This window comes from Asterias rubens, chromosome 6, assembly GCF_902459465.1.
Source record: "Asterias rubens chromosome 6, eAstRub1.3, whole genome shotgun sequence".
Taxonomy (NCBI): domain Eukaryota; kingdom Metazoa; phylum Echinodermata; class Asteroidea; order Forcipulatida; family Asteriidae; genus Asterias; species Asterias rubens.
The window spans coordinates 6,829,435-6,845,281 of NC_047067.1; the positions used below are offsets into that span (position 1 = coordinate 6,829,435).

Here is a 15,847-nt window from a genome sequence, read left to right on the forward strand (position 1 = left end):
TGACTCTAGATTGACTATTCGTTTGAACAGCTTTCCTGATGTTAATAATGCATCGGCCTGCCTCTAGTCAAGTCCTAACTACACCCAATAAATACCTGATCTGCAAAGTCCCCTAAAGTTCAGATCGTGACCAATCTAAGAAAGGTGCTAAACTAGCCACAAGACTTCCTTTAGGCAGAAAGAAAAGAAGAAGAATCCAGAACTGTAAATTTCATCAACCTTATTATACAAAGAGTGTTTCTTTCGTTTGGGCATAGGGGATGTTTACTGGTTATTGTGGCACTTATCCCCCAGACAACCTTCCCCATGAGTGTGATAAATGCTCTGTTTTGGCCTCAGTCCCCTCATTTATCTTTAAAAGACAGGCCTCTATTTTTGACCTCGGCCCTTGGCAAAATTGCATCCCTTTTTTTTGTGGGGCAAAGAGGCCCTACAAGTGGCTCACACAATACCTGGCACGACCACATCAAAATATGCAAGCACTGAATCTACATTGAGTGGGTGTACTAGCTCACCTGTACGTGCTGCATGCTCATGAATGATTTTTGGTGCAATGTTCACGCGCACCGTAGATTGCTGTCTTATTTTCGACTTGCATGTTAAATGTATTTGTCACAGGACTGCAGGCATAGTGTTTGTGTAGATCTTTTCTTTTGAATCATTTCCAACAAATAAATAATAAATCAACGAGTCATAACATTTTCTGTTGGTGTATCTCACTGGAAAGTGGAAATACTGGAAGTGCCACATATAGAACACAGAATCACAGTTAGAAAATTAACTCAATTGTAAATTTAGATGTGAGAATTCAAAGGGTATATCATAACACTCATTTATTTTTTAAAACAAAATTACAATCCAGTTACAATGAATCAAATAAAAAATGCATGCATTAGGCTTCATATTTCTGTGTTGAATTATAGATGACTTAAAAGGCAGTGGACACTATTGGTAAGTTACTCAAAATAATTATTGGCATAAAACCTTTCTTTGTGACGAGTAATGGGGAGAGGTTGAGGTCTCAAAATCAAATTCGTGGATTATTACTTCTTTCTCGAAAACTATGACACGGCAGAGGTGTATGTCAACACATGCATCATCGAAGTTGCGAAATAATAATGAAAGAAAAAAACACCCTTGTCACACGAAGTTGTGTGCTTTCAGATGCTTGATTTTGAGACCTCAAATTCTAAACTTGAGGTCTCGAAATCAAATTTGTGGAAAATTACTTCTTTCTTGTAAACTACGTCACTTCAGAGGGAGCCGTTTCTCTCAATGTTTTACACTATCAACCTCTCCCCATTACTTATTACCAAGTAAGGTTTTATGCTAGTAACTATTTTGAGTAATTACCAATAAAAAAGTGTCCACTGCCTTCAAGAAGACATCATTTAAGATGAATTACATTCTAATTAACGCATCAAGTTCCTCTGACTGGCCCAATGATTTTAAGTTCCTACCAAAGTGGTGTGTGTATATATGACATGACATATAAACCTTCATCCTTTATTTGAGATGCCTAGATTCTGATAAATCTGTTAATGTTAATTTATTTGGTCTAATTTGAATGCAAATGACTTGATGACTCAATTTGCTCTTGTTCAGGGGCCCTGTAGCTGTCTTACAAGTTAATCACTGACTGTGTGGTGTGTTTTGTAGGTTACAGGTTGGTTTGCAAGTACAACAATTACCATTTGATAATCAAATTGAAAAATGGCCTGCATTGTTTGGTGCTTTAAAATGTATTGGAGATGTGCATTTTTATATTTTCATATAATTATATTTTTTTTTAACTAAAACTAATGATTGTGTACTGATACACCCAAAGAAATTAAATGTCATCTTAGTGCCATCATTTCTTGAAAAGTTGTTATGGAATTGGATCATATTTAGCTGTGATCAAAGAAAAAGGAACAGAACAGAAACATTAAATGGAAAGAAAAAATTCCCCAAAACATTAACCAGCACTGTACTCATTTAAAAATGACCAAATATAATAAAAAGAATTATAATTTCTTTGTTTTGTTAATAAACATTTTTTTTATAGTATAGTTTTGATAATTTTACTTGTGCAACATTTGAGATGAAGAACCCTCTTAAAATTATTTTAGGGCCTCAAACAAAAAGCTCCACGAGCATGTCAAATTGAAGTTTCTTCTCATCTCGACCACAGTTTGATTGTAACCCATCCCAATTTAGCATTTTTGTTTCTAGGTCGTGAATTAAATTACTGTTTCTATTGATGCACGCTTTTCATTGTGTACTCCCCTTATAAAGAATGAGTGAATCACGTCTGATGGTTACACACGCGGCATTCTTGTACAATTAAATTGGAGCACGTTTGTCGAATGCCCGCATTTCCCGTAGAACAAGAGCGGTGTGTTTCGGACTCTGATGCTTAAAATTCTACTGCCTCAGCATGGCCCAGAAATCTTAATTTAACCTAGTTAAGGGTATCTGTCACTCAACAGTTCAGGGATTAATAAACATTTCTTGGCTTTAATGTTATGGGCGTTACTAAATCCAAGGGTATAAAATAATGTTGTATACAAGGCAAGTGTGGGGGTTGGGGGGATGCTTTTATCCACTTAATTGGCCGTCAATCTTTGCGGGAATTGAATTTCATCAATGTGGGATCTGTGATTCTACCCAGAGGTGGATTGAGACAGGTGGCCCTGAACTTCATTGGCATTGAGAGAAATATTGGGGGGGGGGGTGGGGCGTTGGATTGGATGGAGGAGGGTTTGGTTGGGAGATCGGGTGTTGTTTTTTAAGGAGGTGTAAAATCAATGGGGAAATGTTTCCAAGAATTAGGCGAAGCTACAAGGGAAGCTGCTAACAGATAGTTATGTTCAAACTTTTAGTATTATTATATTGCAGGTACCATGATAAAACTAAATGATTTGCATACAATCATAAGTTTAGTCCTTAGTTCTACTATGTAGCACATTTGACAATAATGTATCAAATCAATGTACTTTACATTATGTGCCCCATAGTCATTGGGTCAGTCAGTGTCATTCATGTATCTTTCTCAGCTCCCTGAGGAGTAAACCAAAGGCTTTTTCAACCTCTACCCTCATAGCTACCTGCATTTATACCCCTGGGTGAAGAGGAGCAGGAATAGTATACACATAATGAATGTTTATGAGTGCAATGGTGCGAATATGTTCATGAGTTGAAAGATGGAATGTTCTATTCAACGAGGCGGAGCCGAGTTGAATGGAACATTCCAGCTTTCAACGAATGAACATATTCGCACCATTGCACGAATGAAAAACATTCATTATTTGTTTTATATAACATCCAAGTAGAACTTTGTCATTTTGATTGAAAGAAACAACTTTCAAAACAAACAATTTCAACTGTAGAAGCCGAATGCTAGTAATTTTACTATGCCTTCTTGCAGTAACACCTGCTGCGTTACCAAAGACACGCGCACGCAGTGATGTTTTTACTCAGCTTTTTCGTTCCATCCGAAAAGTACCATTGCACGCTGGCAGCGTGCCAGCGTGCAATGGTACTTTTCGGATGGAACGAAAAAGCACGGCGAGTGACTCAGCGTGCAATGGTACGTTTATTTGCTATAACGTGACGGACAATCCTCCAATCAAATGGCAAGGATCTGCTTGGGTGTTATATAATAAAGTATATTGCTCAAGTACACAAGTGTCATGACAGGGATTTGAACCCACACCGTGATGACTAAGCCACCAGCATTTGAATTTGATGATCTAAACTGACACCCTACCTGTTGACCTCATTTATCTCTTCTTCAGTTTGGTATTACTAAAAAAAAAACTTGGCTGCCGGGCTCTGTACTGTATTATTTTTTTTGAATAAGTGGAAATTTATTTTTGATGAGAATGTCAACGTCACACCTTGAATCCTAGTCTTGGTGCAGGACTTTCTTGTTGAGTTGGTCAACCTCTATGGTAATGTAATGCGCTTCACACGTTGCGACTATTTTACGAGTGTTTTGAGTGTAGTGTGGTGGGGTGATCTAGGGGTTTTACAACAGCGCCCGCTATCGTTGTGCGCGGCAAGGAGAAGTGGAGCTTGGGATTGCGATAGTTGAGTGATAGTGAATATTATTACAACGTCTTGCACCCAGACTACTGAAACTCTGACAAGGGGGCAAGACGACAAAGGTTTTCATAGGAAAGGACAGCGATTTATTGTTCTCTTTTGAGAAAGTATTGGATTTATTCTGCATTAATCGCTAAATCCTCGGCCCTGGAACCAGGAGTCGATAATTGGTTCCATGGCCGGAATCTAGACTGGTTTTCAGTTCAACTGGAATTACTTTCCATTGAGCCGAGTACAATGATATACAATAGTAGCAGTCATGGAATTCATTTGCCATGAATTGTGTGTTAAATGTGGCATGAGGATTTGTGGAATTGCCTTTGTGTTTTACAGCATGGTGAGACAAACCTGATTCTGCAAGTAGCATGTAGAAGAGCTACATGATATGAACCACAAAACACAGGCTGTATTATTTGTACAATGCCATCTTACACACAAAATAAAGAGCGAGATTTAATATTTGAAGATCTCAAAAAAACATAATTTACCTACATGAAGCTGCGCAAGCGGATGTTACCTGCAAATATATTGATACCTCACCAGGTAATGCTGCAAATCCCGTACACAAAATAATGTTGTAGGTTTAAATTTCGCCTTTGTAAATTTTTCTTTGTTCGATCTAATAATATTAAAATATACCCAGTAAGTCAGTTTCCCTTGTGGTATATTCCACAAAATCTCACATGCAAGTGTACATACAAGTGTACTTACAGCAATTCATCAGGAGAAGGGGCAAGTATACAAATCTATGAAATTTCATCCTAATTCCTCCTTGATGGACCTTTTCTAAGAAAACAGAGCAGACAAAACATCCCGCCGGGTTTGTTGACATGTTGTAATGGATGAGGCTTTAGAAAGAAAGACGACTCCAACTACGTTTGCATCCAGACACGGACTTAATCAAATCTTGCCGGATTTATTCGTAATATTTTATGCGTAGGTTTAGTTTTTTGTATGATCAGATTTGCCGGAGGGAGCCAGGAGACTCTGGTAAACACAGGATACAACACATTGACTGGTCATGGGTTTTAACATTAATGTAGAACCGGACGTTGAAAGCACGTTCGGAGTAGGTCATGTGATTGATCGATGGTAACAGAGCCCACAGGTGACAATTGGACATAATGTGACCAGGGCCCAAAAATGAGAATTATGAGAAAGGTTTCTATTTAAGCATCTGACAGCACACAATTGCAACTGAGGGTGTTTCTTTCTTTCATTATTTTCATGCTATTTTCATCTCTTTTTGATGACCAAATGAGCCAAAGTTTTCATAGGTTTATTTTACGTGGCTACTGGTCTCTGACACTCCCAAAAAGTATACCCAGTCTTTTGTAACCTTCCAACTGGTGCATTTTGTTTTACTTGACCATAACAGGGTTAGTTTCTTGTTAATATCAACATGATATCAACAACCTAAATAATGACACCTCTACCCCAGATGTCCATCAAACTGTTATCACTTTATCGTTTTAATGCCTACTCATTGTGTGGTTTAGTCTGAATTTGATTGAGTTTTTTTATGAGGTCATTCAACAAGCAATGAAGTCCATGACTTGATAACACCATAATACCCTCTCTGTTTGGTGATAATAAAGTGTACTTTACAACACTCCCAAGGGCTAGAATGAATGATTACAGCATGCTGTAAAAATGTAATCTACTTATCGCTTTGATTGTAAACTGGACATGTAGGTTTGACTTCAATTGTGTGCCATTTTTGAAAGAGCTACTTGTATATTTTTGGGGGATATTATTGGAGTCATTCCTGTTTTAGGTAAAGAGGTTCTCTGTTACGCTATAGTTTTGGATTTTTGGCAAGGTGTGTGAATCCAGTTGAATTGGATTTGGTAGTCTACAGTAGGGCCACTGATTTTCCGCGATCGCGGAAAACGGACGGAATTCGCGGAATCCGCCCTTTGAAACGGAAAACGGGATTTCAGAAAATTTGATTTTTTTTTTTTTTCTTTTTTTTTTTCTTGACGCCAAAACTATTGAAATTGCATTCTTTATTAAGATTCTTTTTGTTAAACTAAAAAGGCATCAGAAATCAGACCATTAAAAAGTACGAGATCGTAACCGTGGATCATTCTGTTCTACTTCACACCATCCTCAATGTTTACACACATGATGTACACACGTTGTTAACAGGGTTAAGCGAAGGGCATTATTCGCAGCACGTTTTAAACATTTTTTGTTCACCCAAATTGCATTTTCTCCCTCTCTTTTACCAACAATAATACACAAACTAGCTTACCTATGATCTATAAGAACACATACAATGTTTTTTCATCTCGGAAAGGTCTAAAATAAAACCGTAAACTGTCAACATTCTGTCGCCAAAGCGAAAACAAAATGGCTGACATTTTGTTTGTGGATGGAGAATGGTCACGTCCATAGACTTGTTCCCAAGTCTTTGATCATGCTGAAACAGCGCCCTCTTGTGGATACACTCCTGTCGTTAGCCTACAATGTGGCTGATGCAGAGAATCAACTGCAGTTTTAGACTTGGAATCAAGTCTATCACATCATGTGCATTGATACTGCAGTCACAGTGCAACCTTCTTAGAACAGCAGTATACAAAATAATCCACAATTATAAAAAAAAGTATTTTTTTGAAATTTTTGTCAGTTCAAATGAACATTTTACGAAGTCAACAGTGCAACTTATCTCAAATTGATTTTTATAAGTATGTCCCTGGGTATTAAACAACCTTTTATCTAATTAAAAAAACATGAAACGGAATTTTTTGTGCCTGAAACGGAATTCATGTTTTTGCCAAACGGAATTTGCACTTTTCTGAAACGGAAAATCAGTGGCCCTACTACAGTAACTTCATAGGGTCTACAGTTGGCAGTAAAACTCTTAAGATCAGGTGATTTTATTTTAACTAAAATCTGGTTAGGACAAATCATGTCTGACCTTATTTTTAAACAAATAAAAACAAATGCATAACAAATGCATGACAATTACCAAATTTGCCCATTTTGCCCAATTTCTTTCAGGAAACATTCTACTCTCCTCATGGAACACATGAAGAGTCATGTTTGGGTCGTAGTTTGTATCAAAACATAGCCAAACGAAGCTGAGCATGTCCCTTAAACTGGCCCCAATGTTAAAATACACATGAGACTTGTACATAGTCTATTCTCAATCACATACATAAAACACACCCAATTTTAAAACACAAGGAAGAAAGATTCACAATAAGATGAAGAAACTGCAATCTCCATCCACTTTAAATAATGTAAGTCTGAGAATGCAGAATGTACTCTCGCCAACAGTCTTAAAAATCAACCTTAAACATGCCTTGCGTAAAAATAAATTACCCTGAATACTAAGCAGCACTTGTAGTGCATATTAAATCGCCATTATGCAGTCCGACTAATCCTCCATTCAGTTCCACAGCCCCCCAAATAAATTAAACCTGCTATTACGAAGCCAGACTGCTTGTGTCCCTACTAAAGCTATGAGTCTTCCTGTAGTATAGACCCTTGCGTTTAACCCCCCCCCCCCCCCCCCCCGCCCAGAACAAAAGGCCCCCCTTCCTCCAGTATTATGGGAAATTCCCCCATGCTTAGGAGTATGAGTCGATGGTTACAATACAATCGAGATGGGTTGGGTACTGAGATGGGGTTGAGTCTAACATGAGGAAGCCGCTGTGATGACTCATGCAGGATATTAAAAGTGTCGTTTTATGTCTCCGGACATTGGACTGCCGTCACGATTGGATGCATATTTCTTCTTCTTCTTGGGCCGAGTCAGTTTGTCTCCTGTCGTCGTTAGAATGTTCTTAGAGATTTTCTTTGTGGCACATATCCCTTGAAGGTTATTAACTGAAGCGATAAATGGAGGGAAATTTATTATGTCCTGTGTGTTTATATTATGTGTCTATGTGCGCAATAGATTGAAATTTTGACTACAGGCATACTCAACAGCATGACTTTCAGGCAGGTATCTAACTTAAAGGGAAGGTACACGTTTGGTAAACACTCCTAAAATGAATGGCAGACTTGGTTAAAAGTACATGTACAGCTCAGCTTTAAGTAAGATAAAACACTTTGAGAATCATTCCACTTTGAAGTAATTATGTGGTTATGGAAAAAAATGTTATAAGTAGGCCTATACATGTATCACACAAGCGCGAGTGGAATACGGAAAAATATAGCGCTTCTGCGTACCATTTCCAACAAGGCCGAACGAATTTATCTTCGTCAAAAACGCAAAGTTAAAAATTTCAGAACGTTATTTCGCGACAAAGTGCTAAAAGTTTAGAAAGTAATAGTTGCACTGTCCGTATACGGAGCGTGAGGCATTGACATTCACAATATGCACTGTGCAATAAAAACAGAGGAAGTAGTGTATGGTTTTTATAACACCTCCAGTTCAAGCATCTGATTGGTGGATTAGCGCGTACTGAAAGATAAAAGTTTTTATCCCCAATTTTTGGATTTGATTAGATAAAAGTTACGGTCAGAATTGTTTCTCAGAATTTGTATTTCAATATTGATTTATTCAAAACTGCTGCGGATTTTCGGTGATATCTCAAAAATAATATGACCCTTTGAAATGAAATTATCACAGGTTAGTTTTACTATCTTCATTTAGGATAGGGTTAAAATAATCAAAAGGTAAAAATAAATAAAAGGTAGGCCCCTATACCTACAGTAACAGTGATTTAGTATACATGAATATAATATTAGTACATTTTACATAGTAGGCTGATTCATTTTAATGTAAATCAACACTGAAGAAATTATATCTAATCATCTCTAACAATGACAGGGTGAGCATTGGAAAACAAAACAGATAAAAATCCCAACCCTATTTTGCATTCCAACAAACCCTCCCCCCTTTCGATATGGATCTTCACTGATGAAATCTTAAAAATGGAAAAACACAAAATCTGTTTCACATTGGCCCTTCTGACGCCAATTTGAAAGATCCATCTTGTGTTTTTAAGAAATTAATTTGCCCTCATCCCCAATCTTCACACCTGAGTAGATACAATCTTGCAGTTTAGCCACTGGATGAGTTCCAAAGCTGTATCAAACTGACATTTTTGCTCAGCTGTGGCACTTACATAGAGCTGTTTGGCTCGCTCTGAACATTTTGACCAGTGTGCCGTAGGCGTCATCAGGAGACAAAAAATAGCCGTGTTGTTGCAGAGTGGTCTAGTTCACTGAACCCAAGCTCTGGTGTTGCCAGCAGAAGCATGGGGGTTCGAATCCCGGTCATGATACTTATGATGCCCTTGAGCAAGACACTGAATCATTGCTTTATTAAAAGTTGGGAGGTAGTGCAATCTGCTCTACCAGCCAGGCAAACTTGACTTCTATCCACATCTTGGTTGCAAAAAAAGATGTAAAAAGTTGACCGTGGATTACTCAGCACTAGCCTTGAGACCGTTATCAATATTGCACAGTGTGTTTCCTACAGTTTACAGTTTAAAGGACCTCCCAATCGGTCTTGACAAGTAAAAAAAGGAGATTGGAATCAAAACTAAAAATCCTGCACCCCTGAACTGTCATTGGGCCACAGTTTCATGCTGATACACCCCTGGGGTAAAAACCTGGGGAAGTTCAATAACTATCTGTCAAACATTCTGTTATGTCACCCCTTCTGAAATGACCAGGGCCTTTGGTTGCCATGGTAACATTCCAGGAGCAGGACTATGGAGGATACACCTGTGTGACACTTATAACAGGTGCCCGACCCTTGCCTCAAGAAGTCATGGTGACACTGCATTTCATTGGCCTCAAAAAGGGGAAAACAAATTGTCAAAAATTTCACTTTCACCACTTGTTTGTCTTGTTAGAGTACAGGTCTTGTATGTACCTGGGCAGAAAGGGCTGCATTGTACAACATTTGTGCAGAGATGTCAAAAATTACTCCAATCGTCCAAACTTGCTTGAGTATTTTTGTCTTCCTGGAAACAATGATGAAGGAGGACATGAGAACTCTGTTTAAATACTTCAAGTTTAGTTTCTTTTATTAATGTGTTTTTTTTTGTATATAAAGGAAAGCAATCAGAAAGAAGATAATATACCAGGTACTGCCGTATAACCAGAGATCACACACAAATTTACTATACATCAACAACAACTTGGGAAGTGGCAGAAGAGGGATTACCTTATAAGGGGATGCAAGCTTTTATTTAAAATTTCAAGAAAATAAACCACAATGCTCTACAAAGATATTTATATTGATCAAAACATTTACATCAATATAATAAATAAACAAACTTACGTCATAATTTGTACAACAAAAATCACCGAACAACTACATTTGTTTTAATTTCTGTTTGTGTCTTAAAATTATTCCTGAAAACAAACTCTGATTAGAGAGAGGAGTGGGAAATGACAGAACACACATGGATGTTTTTACTGTAATTGCATCTTGTCTGTGAGTCATTGAGACATCGCTGTGTATCGAGAGGATGACCAAAGACCAAGACGTCTGCTCTGAGACAATTGATACATGATGACATGAAGGATTCATTTCAAACATCTGAAGTAACGTCTCTCTCTTTCTGTCTGGAGAAAAATCTCTCTCTCTCTCTGTCTGGAAAGAAGTCTCTCTGACTTAAAAAAAAAAGAATTCTAGGATCTCGTAAGATTTGGAAATCCCGAGCCGAGACGAAAACAGAAAAAGCAATTTCTTGGACTGAATAGAAAGACTCAACTTATATCGATGTCTGGGAGACTGAGGCAATTTTAGATTTAGAATGTTTGTGCTTGTTCGGAAATGGGCAACTTTGAAATAGTATAAATTATGCCTAAAAAAACATATAAATTTCTACGTACAAGTAACGGGTATTATCCGAAGGCCTATGTGTTATGTTTAGTTTTGCTAAATTGACCAATGTCTGGCCAGGTTTGTAACTGTTTTTTAAAGCGGAAAGTGTTCCTTAGCAAATTTATTATCCAAGATAAATTTAAGCAGAGTACCAGCCTGAACAATGTAAATTCCACGACAGCTCTTGCAGTTTGGCTGGCAACTCTATTCTGCTAAGCAAGATATTTCTGCGCTGACCTAATTGAGATTCTTACATGAAATGACATTTTGAGGTTCATGTAGCAGCCTCAAGTAAACAGAAATGGTTTCCTTTTCTTTCTTTTCTTACTATATTCCACATGACTTACTCGGAGTACAGTTTCCCTTTCGTCATTTTCCTAATGCATTTCCAAGCGACACAAAGATGCAATTTCTGTAGAAATTCACACTCTTCTGTCATGATTGCCGCCTCTCTTTTTGTTTTATTAAGATCGCCTGTGGGACCAAGATTAATTTCATGGTTGCCTGACCAGTGTGACCAGTGTCTTTCCCAGATGATTTTTTTTAGCTTGGGGGTTTCGTGACTTCTGTCCATCTCTTCGGGTATGGCTTTTAAAGGCATTCTTTTGGGAAAACAACCAAATTGGTTTCCTATAAATTTCTGTCGTTGGTTTAACAAATAAAATGTCATGGGGGCATCAACGTTGCTACGTGCACTGTTTACTCTCTGCTTAAGATGTAATGACATACTTCAATACAAATTTACACATAAATTGTTACTGATTGGGTGGCATGGAAGTGGGAACATGGGTTTAATAGATCATACTCATAGAGCATCATTCAAACTTTCATGGCACAATGTACTTTGCAAAAAAGAAAAGCGCTAACGAAATGTTATCCTGTGATGGTGCAGACATATTTGTATTAACACTAGGGACCACATTTTGGGGGAAAATCCCAAAAGACATTCATTTTATCCCAGCATGCAAATGAAAGATAAAATGTTGTCCAAATTATGTGTATTATTTGTCTATTCCTTCTTTTGGAAAATTTGCTGAAGAGAAAGCAAATCTGCCAGAGCAATATTTTGTTCAACAACTCCATGAAATTTTCATGAGTTGTCAGTTGTCATGATAAAAGCTTAATGATAATTGCCTCTCTGTTTCCAGTGCGGGGGAGTCAAAATTTAAACATTTAAACAAATAATGTGCTTGAGTTATGAGCACTCATCACAACAATGGTTTGACAGCTCAATTAAACATGAATGTTTTTAAAACAACTTCATGAAATTATATCAGTTGTCAAATGTCAAGATAAAAAAGCTTAGTGATAATTGCCTCTCTGTTTCCAGTGAAGTGGGAGGCAGAATTTAAACTTGAAACAAAAACGCTGTGTTTGAATTGTGGGCATCCATTAGAACAATGTTTCAACAGCTTAATTAAATTTATATCAGAAAGATGAAAGCTTAATGACAAATGCATGATAATTATAATTTCTCTCAAGCGTAGTGGAACGTAAAATTTAAACATTTAATACAAATATTGGACTTGAATTGTGGCAGGGCTGTATGCTTCGTTTTTGAAAGGGCAAGGGCACCAAGGCAATTTCTCTCTGGAAAAGGGCACCCTATGAGGAAATTGTAAATTTCCACTGGAGCATTTCAAGGGCACCAAGGCAATGACAAGGGGCAACGGAGGCAATTGCCTCCGTTGCCTCCGTGAAGTATCAGCCCTGTTGTGGGCATCTATCACAACAATGTTTCAACAGCTCAATTAAATCCACATCAGTTACAGATAAAATTGTGGGCACCCATCACAGCAATATGAATGAAATTGACGTCAGTTATTCAGATAAAAGCTTAATGACAATCGATGGTAATTGTTATTTCTCTCCAGTGTAGTGGAAAGGTAAAGTTCAAACAAATTTACTCTGTTCTTGATTAGATTCATTAGGAACGACCATTAAAACTTTGGTAAAGATGTTCTTTTTACCAATTCCAATATATGGATGAAAAATGGAGAACAACATTTTTCAGCGACGTTTCACCACTAGATGGAGCCACTAAAGTGACTATAGAGTAGTTTGTTCTCCACTTTTTCATCCTTTAGAATTGGTAAAATGACCATACTGCAATATACCCCTTGCACATGACACCACATGCTCAAAAAGCGTCCTCACTAGGGTCAAAAAGCACCCGCAATGGGGTCAAAGGAGGCTAATGATTGGACGAATAGCTGTTCTTTGTGCGTAAAAACGGGCGTGTATTAAGCTCAGCATCCTTGCAGCATTTCACGCTGTGCAAGGGGGTCTATATACTCTGTGTTTGAATGATGGGCATCCATCACATGGCAGGAAATCCCCCCCCCCCCCATTTTTTTATGTGATTAGCCGAAGCTGCTTTGGATTCTGAAGGGCGAAGGAGCTGGATACATTCATACTGCTCACTGCTAGAGAGATGTTAAATCTTACGTGATTGATTGGCATTGGGTGGCTAATACTTCTAGGGGAAGTGCTTTGCAGTGTCTTTCAGTGAATGGCGGGTGGTGGGGCTGCATGTGATTTCTGCATAATGATGCAGGAAAAATGCTTAAAGCTACTGTGTATCATTTTGTATATTTTGTTTGTTTGTAAGAATCCATCATTCATATCCTCTAGTTTAAGAACCCGAAGCGCCACATTGCTGACCTTTGACACTTCAATTAATTCAACTCAACATTTATTTCCATATTATTGTGAAATGAACATACACAAAATTATAAAGATGGTCTATTGAACAAAGAGAATGAACTGTTGGAATAAAAATTAAAGGAGGCAGTGAAATAAAAGGGCAAAAATGAAGGCTTAATTAAAAAAGCAAAGTATTTTCTAGAAATGCCTTATTATGAGCAGAATACTGGACTTCAGAACAGAACTTTTAGTAAGAACGGAACGACGGAACAGGATGGAACAAGAGGGTTAACCATAACTAGAAATTAAAAAAAGAGAAGAAGCTAGTCAAGATACATATAACTTGAGACAAGATATTTCTTGGAAGAGTTGGTAAAGGCCGTGGACACTATTGTTAATTACCCAAAATAATTATTAGCATAAAACCTTACTTGGTAATAAGTAATGGGGTGAGGTTGGAAGTATAAAATATTGTGAGAAATGGCTCCCTCTGAAGTGACGTAGTTTTCGAGAAAGGAGTACTTTTCCACAAAATTGATTTCGAGACCTCAGATTTAGAATATGAGGTCTCGAAGTCAAGTATCTGAAAGCACACAACTTCGTGTGACAAGGGTGTTCGTTCTCTCATTCTTATCTGGCAACTTCTCAAACCGATTGAGCTCAAATTTACACAGGTTTGTTATTTTAAGTACATGTTGAGATACACGAATTGAGAAGTCAGGTCTTTGACAATTACCTATATGGTCCACTGTCTTTAAAACAACAAACAAGAATGACCCTGACCTCGTCTTGCCATTGATACCATTCCAGCATGGTCCAGAATGTTAACAAATATTGATAAGTAGGGATGAATTTTTCCAATATTGAGCAGTATATCTCTGAGCACTTGTTCCATTATGCATGCCATCATGTGATTCAGAGATTGAATGAGGGTCTGCCTTGGTTGTCAATGAAACAATGATGGCAATAATCGTATTCATGTGCCGAACATGAGTGGCTTGATCGGTAATATGCACCATCTTATTTTTTGCGCATAAGTGAACTTCATTTGATGATTCGTTCGTAGGCGTTTGTGTACAAAGGTGTTTGTTACCAATATTGCCTACTCCTAAAATTTCCATTTGTACAAACAAATGACAATATCTGTAAGCCGTTGTGCAAATTTCCCCACACTTCACTGAAGGATGTCAGCGCAGATGTCAAGCATTTTGTAAACAAATGATCCAGAAATACATTCACTGTACTTCATATATCTTCCCTCGAACGCTTTGTTTTAATTTGCTCCAACATCCCAGAGGCTACATTTGTTTGCCTCGCTGCTTTTTATAAAATATTTTACAAATATCCTCAAAAGAACTCATCTTGGCTGGATTGAGTCCTGTTGCGAGGACTCGAGGGATTTCAAGATGTTGCCGGGATATTTATTCTCGCTAAAGTGTAGTAGCCTTTTAACTCAGTTTGGACATTTCTCTTGAGCCGTTGCCATGCCAACTGAAAGTGGTTGACATTTGAAAAAAAAGGGGACAGATCTGTTGTTTTAGCAGAAGTCCTTAGGTGTGCAAAGCGTTGGAGAAATTGGGCAGCGAACAGCTGTTGTATATTTCATGTGTACGGTGAAGTTGTAGCTTGTAATGTTGTTTCGTTGAAAGAAATATATTCAATATATGTAACACTTTCTAAAATTACTTTGTAGTTTCTAAAGGTCACAGATTCATTAGGGATTTTTTTTTGCCATGAACAATCATGAGCAGCTTTGGACCATGAGTCTCTTCAAATGCGCTGCAGGGGTACGGTCGGTTTCACAAAGATTTGAGATTTATCTTTAGATGTGTATCAATCTTAGTTGCCAAACAAAGTGTGGATGTCACAATATTAATCACTATGGCAATACTGGCAACTCATCTTCAGATGAATCTTAGTGATTTGTGAAATCAAGAACTTAAAGGGTTTTGGGTACTTTTTGTAAGACACAAAACAAAACACATTCACAGATGTACATTAAACTTTATGATGTTAGAATTTAGCTTCCCTTGAAAATATTACTTGCTTAGGTGCTGTCGTTTTTGAGAAAATGAGTAATACAATTTCACAAATATTATTTTAGCATGTACACCAAATTTACGCAACTCTCCTGAAAATATTGCTCTTTAATTTTCCCTTTTTTGTAAAAAAAAAATAACTTGACGACTAATTAAGCTGAAACTTCTACAATACATCTTCATTCACAGTGAGTAGGGATTGTCATGGCCAAAAACGTACAAAATCTACTATAAAATGTATCAAACCCTTTAAATATGATTTTTTTGTTCTGTG

The 15,847-nt window shown here is 37.5% G+C and overlaps 1 long non-coding RNA gene across 1 annotated transcript in view; it reads left to right on the forward strand.

Moving 5' to 3' along the window:
• The window catches only part of LOC117291802, a 50,429-nt gene that overhangs the window by 7,602 nt on the left and 26,980 nt on the right, over window positions 1-15,847 (forward strand). The gene's annotated exons all lie outside the window — the stretch shown is intronic.